This window comes from Myotis davidii, unplaced genomic scaffold (assembly GCF_000327345.1).
Source record: "Myotis davidii unplaced genomic scaffold, ASM32734v1 scaffold282, whole genome shotgun sequence".
Classification (NCBI taxonomy): Eukaryota; Metazoa; Chordata; class Mammalia; order Chiroptera; family Vespertilionidae; genus Myotis; species Myotis davidii.
In genome coordinates this window covers 1,083,917-1,090,782 of record NW_006293249.1, presented here as the reverse complement: position 1 = coordinate 1,090,782, position 6,866 = coordinate 1,083,917, and positions in this window count along the sequence as shown.

Here is a 6,866-nt window from a genome sequence, read left to right as displayed (position 1 = left end):
TATTTAACCTTCTATAATTGAAACTTTGTTGCCGCTCTAGCTCCGAGGCCACAGCCTGCTGAAAGCAGGTATCTGGGGTTTGTTTAGCTTCTATAATTGCAACATTGTTGCTTAGAGTGGAGCTCAGAGCCCGGCCGCAGCAGGGAGGAAGCTTGGCTTCCTCCATCACTGGAGGAAGCGAGCCTCCTGCTCGCTTCAACTGCATGGCTGCTGGCCACCATCTTGGTTGGGTTAATTTGCATATTCTGCTGATTAGCCAATGGGAAGCATAGCGGAGGTATGGTCAATTACCATGTTTGTCTATTATTAGATTAGATGTATCCAGTGCTCATCAGTCCTTTTGTCAAAATTTCTCAAATCTCTTGGTTGGTTTGTCCTGCGATAGATTCCTCAGAAAGGATGCATAATAAGTGTATTCACCAAAATCTTGTATGTTCAAAACCTATGCAAAGCTACTTTTCTATATTTTTTTAAAATTGAGGTCCAGAGAATTTATCTTCTAAGTTAATTAATTGTATTTGGATATGTTTCTCAGTGTTGATAATTGTGGGCTAGTTTTTCCCCCCCAAGGACTTAGAACATTCAGGATGCAGGTTCAAGACTTCTTTTTTTAAAAAAATATATATTTTTATTGATTTCAGAGAAGGGAGAGGGAGAGATAGAAACATCAATGATGAGAATCATTGATAGGCTGCCCCCTGCACACCCACAACTGGGGATTAAGCCCACAACCCAGGCATGTGCCCTGACTGGGAATCCAACTGTGACCTCCTGGTTCATAGGTCGATGCTCAACCACTGAACCACACCAGTCAGGCATCAGCTCTTCTTTATTATAGACCATTTTCTTTAATTATAGTCTTACATCTTAGTCTTATTACATGTACGTATATGTTTTTTAAAAATATTTTTTTATTGATTTCAGAGAGACAGGCAGAGGAGGAGAGAGATAGAAACATCAATGATGACAGAATCATTGATTCGCTGCCTCCTGCATGCCCCCTACTGGGGATCAAGCCCAAAACCTGGGCATGTGCCCTTGACTGGAATTGAACCAAGGACCTTTCAGTCCACAGGCCGACGCTCTACTCATTGAGTCAAACTAGCTAGGGCTATCTGTTCTCTTTTCATCTGCTACATCTCTACTTTCTCTCTGATCTCTAATACCTCCTTACATTTTATTTTCTTGGATCCTTTTATTTCCATCCTCAATGTCCATTTCTGTACTTTCAGTTATATCTTTTCTCCTTTAGGCAGCTGAGATAATTTTGTCCGTTTTTTTCTTTCTTGAGTTTAGTGAGCTTCCATTGCACATCTTATTTGTCCACATTTTTTGTTGTTAATCCTCACCCGAGGATTGCTTCTTCAGAGAGAGTGGAAGGGAGGATCAGGGAGAAAGAGAAATAGAGAGAAACATGGATGTGAGAGAGCCCCATCAACTGGTTGTCTTCTGCATGCACCTCAACCAAGATTGGGTAGGGAACCCACAACACAGGTACATGCCCTTAACTGGGAATTGAACCCAAGACACTTCAGTCCACAGGGTGATACTCTAACCACTTAGCGCACCAGCCAGGACTTATTTGTCCAGTTTTACAGTCAAAACTCAGTTCTCAAATGTCTCCACCTCAAACAATTTAGTTCTCAACCAACTTGTTTACAGGAAAAAAAAGTCTGGGTTGTGGAACAAAACTTCAGTTTTGTGACCTGACAACCCTTTTATGATGATACCTCAGCACGACAAAAAAGCTTCTCTCAGGCCACTTACAAGGAAAGGAGAAAATGTACATACAAAGGAGAGAATGATCGCCCTGGCTGGTTTGGCTCAGTGGATAGAGCGTCGGCCTGTGGACCAAAGGGTCCCAGGTTCGATTCCGGTCAAGGGCATATACCTTGGTTGCGGGCACATCCCCAGTGGGGAGTGTGCAGGAGGCAGCTGATTGATGTTTCTCGCTCATCGATGTTTCTAACTCTCTATCCTTCTCCCTTCCTCTCTGTAAAAAATCATTAAAATGTATTTTTTAAAAAGGGAGAGAATGATTAGCACAATTTTAAAATATAAAGAGGCAACCAAAAGTGCTAATGTTGCTAAGGGTGTGAAAGAAACAATGATTACAGGGAATTAAAGAAGTAAAAAAAACCTTGATTTGAATAAACAAAAAGCAGTTAGCTGGGTGACAGCATTTCAGAGTCAGTGATAGGAAAAAGCAAATATGCTTCATACTGACCTGAAAGATATCCCTGGACCCAGTGCTGAAAGTGATTCCTTTAAGACTGGTAAGGATGGTACGATAAATTTAAGAAAGTGTTTATTTAGAGATTAAACAGTACATTAGGCATGTACTATACATAAGAAAGGTTAAAGTGGAATCATTTGTGGGTCTGGAACAAATTAATTAAATTGACATTATTTGTAATGTGAAAAATATAATTCAGTTTTTTAATCAATCACTTCTCAAACAGCATTTGAAATGAATTAAGTTCAAGAACCAAGGTTCTACTGTATTTTGAGCTTCTGAGTTTATGACTTGTGGTGTTTTTTCATATCTTATTGGTTGTTTAATCATGTTTAATTAATGATGTGTTGTGTAAAATTTCTCCCTGCTTTGGGTTTTTATCCTGTTTGCATTTAATTGTGTTTTTATTTGCTAAAAAGTTCTCATTTTCCTCCTTAAAGTATTTTTGTATGAAGACTGTGTTTATTTGCATTGGATTTTTCGAGACCAACAATAGCAGCATGCCGCAACCTTCATGGTGGGGTTCAGGATCTGAAGGAGGGGCTGATGCACAAATGAAAATGCTATACAAGAAATATGAATTTAGAAGGCATGGGTGGCCAGGTGGAGACCTCTTTCTTGAAGAAGCACCCCCCCGCCCCAGACTGAGTCCCATCTGCTTTTTATTCACTTTTAGATACACATCTTGCCCTCTAGCAATGCATACAGGCATATCAAAGGTAAAGCTTGGTAAACAGTAAAAGGATGATCAGGTTAGGACCATGGTCAGCAAACTGTGGCTTGCAAGCCACATGCGACTCTTTGGCCCCTTGAGTGTGGCTCTTCCTAAGCCTTAGGAATACCCTAATTAAGTTAATAACAATGTACCTACCTATATAATTTAAGTTTAAAAAATTTGGCTCTCAAAAGAAATTTCAATTGTTGTCCTGTTGATATTTGGCTTTGCTGACTAATGAGTTTGCCGACCACTGGACCTTTAGGAAATTGCCTTGAGCCATTGAGCCCACAGCAGGGCAATATTATGCTGATTTTCAGCCCTGCTGAATATCAAAGTCCATTGGCCTTCCAATGATTCTTTTTGCATTAATATGCTAACTGCTGTTGGCTTTAGCCTAAAAATGTCCCATTTTGTTTATATAGTTGTGGACAAAAAAGGGTCACATGCTAACCTAACTCAAGGAAGGCCTGCATGGCAAACTTGCACACTCAAGAGACCTAAAATAACCCCAAAGCATGGTCTGAAATTAAAACCTTTTAATTAAAAAGCAGTTAATAGTGGGTAGTCATGTTCTAGGCCAGTATCTTCCCTGACAAACATCAACTTCGATTTTTACTGAGCCTATTGTCTTTTTGCATCTAAGATAACATACCTGTGGAATGTCAGGGTAACTCGTAACTTCCCTTTTTTCAGACCCCTCAGTGCACAACAAATGGTGCCAGGGCACCAACCACAAATTCCCTCATTGTTATTGTTATCTGCTAATTGCTGACTGTTAACTATCCTGTACCCACCTACGTAAAAGAGGTTTGTATGTATCATTTTACTTTTTATCTAATCCAGAGTTTTCCCAGCTTTGCTTTCTCCCACCTCCCTAATCTATCACCAGTGGATTTAATGTAACTCACTTATGTCTCCTCCTTTGATGGTAATTTATAAAATTAGGTGAAAACCACCATCCTCCAGAGCATTATCTTAATTTGTTGAGATTCTGCTTCCCAGCAATTGTTGACAGTTTGGCTCAAATAAACTAACAAAAATTCTTATGTTAACACAGTGAACTGCAGTTCCTTTAATAAAAGACACTTTATTTTTTTTATGTCTGTCTTATTCTGTGATAGCATCTTGTTTTGTTTTAATATTTTTACTGATTTCAGAGAGAAGGAGAGATAGAAACATCAATGATGAGAGAGAATCATTGATTGGCTGCCTCTTGCATGCCCCTTACTGGGTTTCCCTCCCCCACCAAGCCTCCCAGGGAAACCTCACTTTCCCAGGTGCCTCCCTCTTCTCAGAAGCAGTGCCTTTTGCCACTTCTGGTCCCATGAACTTTCCAAGCCTTCTCCTTCTGATTCACCAGGTCTTACTTCTCTCCTCGCATGTCCACTCTGGGTTGGTCTCTGTCCTTATAGGCATGAACTCCAGTTGATGTTATCTTTGCCCTACCACCATTAGGACCATGCCATCTCCCCTTTTCCATGCAGCAGTCCCCCCACCCCCAGATCTCTGTTCTAGTATGAGATCTGATTTCAACTCTGCCAGTCTAAGATGTTTATTTTCCCATTGACCTTTCACTAAAATTTGTGGGATTTTGCTCTATCCTGGTTACATTCTAGTTCTGAGCAATAGGTAATTTAAAAAATGTTTTTATTGATTTTTAGAGAGAGAGGAAGGGAGAGGGGATAGATAGAAACATTGATGGGAAACATCATCAGTCAGCTGCCTCCTGCATGCCCCCTTCTAGTCACTGAGCCTGCAATACCAGGCAGGTGCCCTGACCAGGAGTCAAACCAGTGACCTCTTGGTTTCTGTGTTGATGCTCAACCACTGAGCAACATGGCCAAGTAAGCAATAGGTAATTTTATTTGTCCTTTTTCTGAACAGCTCTTCAAGGATGTGAGAAGAGATTCAATTTAGATGGGATCAATAATACTCTGGTATTTTTATGTTTGAATGCTTTCTTCCCTATTTACTCCATGAAAGATGAATGAAATGCTTTCGTTCCTACAATTCAGATTTAATTGGAACTTTTTTTCTTATAGGACACTGGTCACATTGTGGAGGTGGGCTGGAGTGCAGTTAGAATTGAAAGGGAAGGAAAGATTACCTAAAATTGTCTTAAAAGTCATGAAGCTACATATTAGAAATAGGGGCCCTAGCTGTTTTGGCTCAGTGGATAGAGCGTCAGCCTGCAGACCAAAGGGTCCCAGATTTGATTCCAGTTAAGGGTACTTATCTTGGCTGCAGACTCCTCTCGGCCCGGGCCCTGGTCTGGGCTTGGGGAGGAGGTAACCAATCAATGTGTTTCTCTCTGTCTTTCCCTTTTTCTTCCATTCTCCCTAAAAATCAATGGAAAAATATCCTCAGGTGAGGATCAACATAAATAAATAAATTAATGAATGAAAAAAATAAATAGGGGTAAGTAGACTAATCTTCATAGACCAACTAATAAGTCTTTATGATAAGTCCACTCTGATGAAGGTGAGCTAGGCTCCCTTGGAAAGTGATTGCTAAATTGAACACATTGTACAGAGAGGCATCTCAGGTGACACAAGGCTTCCCAGAGCTGCCAAAGTAGTGTCAATGTGTACCTAGGAACTCAGCACTAAGGTTAGATTCAGTGGTGTTCATCTCTTCAAATCCCAAACTCTCACCAGAATCACCAAATATACTCAGTAACTCTATTATTTCCTGTTTGTTCCTTGTTCACCAAAAGAACACTATCTGAATGGCCAGCACATCATGGGATGTCCATATGATGGGCCATTAGGCAGGTTTTAGAAACTACTGAGTCTTTCATAACATCAGAATACACTAAGATAAAAAATAAAAATTTACACATATAAACTTTTACTAAACTGTATGCTATAGAATTCAAGAGCATTCCAAAGCTAAATATATTTGGGAAACAGACTATCTTTCTGAGAATCACAATACACATCATCTTTTTAAAAGGCAGAGAATCCTGCAGTAAAGACACTAGTTTAGCCCGGCCGGTGTGGCTCAATGGTTGAGCATCGACCCAGGATCCAAGAGGTCACCAGTTCGGTTCCCCGTCAGGGAACATGCCTGGGGTTCCAGGCTCAGTCCCCTGTAGGAGGTGTGCAGGAGGCAGCCCATCTCTCTCCCCCTCTCCCTTCCTCTCTAATATAAATAAAAACATCATTTTAAAAAAACTTGTTTAACTTTGTTTAATTCAGCATTTCCTACATGTTTTTGATTGTGAAAATTCTTTCTTTTAATGAGAAGCACCAAATAATACTTACACACCTTTTGGGGCACACACAGAAGGTGTGAACTAGGTAACTGAAAAATATGTGTGAAAAAAAGATGGAATGAGAATAGATCAAATATTTAAATGTAACTGTTTTAGGGTTGGTGGGGTTGTGGGTGATTTCCCCCCTCCCTGCTTCTGATAAATCTAGTAATTCCAAATGCTCTAAATGTTAAAACACTTTTTATGAAAGATAAAACAATGATTAAAACCCTCCGACTACTACCCAAACTACTCTTTGACTTAAGAAGAAATGTTGCCCTAACTGGTTTGGCTCAGTGGATAGAGCATCGGCCTATGGACTGAAATGTCCCGGGTTCGATTCCGGTCAAGGGCATGTACCTTGGTTGCGGGCACATCCCCAGTGGGAGGTGTGTGAGAGGCAGCTGATTGATGTTTCTCTCCTATCGATGTTTCTCTCTCCCTTCCTCTCTGTAAAAATTCTATAAAATATATTTTTTAAAAAATAAAGAAATGTCAGTAGGATCCAGTTTTTTTCCAGCACTCTGGTCCACATTGCTTTTTTAGGTCTTGGATCTCATTTTGAACCTGCAAATGCCATCATACATTTCAGCACTGAATTTCCTTTTTGGGCCCTGTGGTCTTCATATACTCTGTAGAACATTTATTCAAATCCT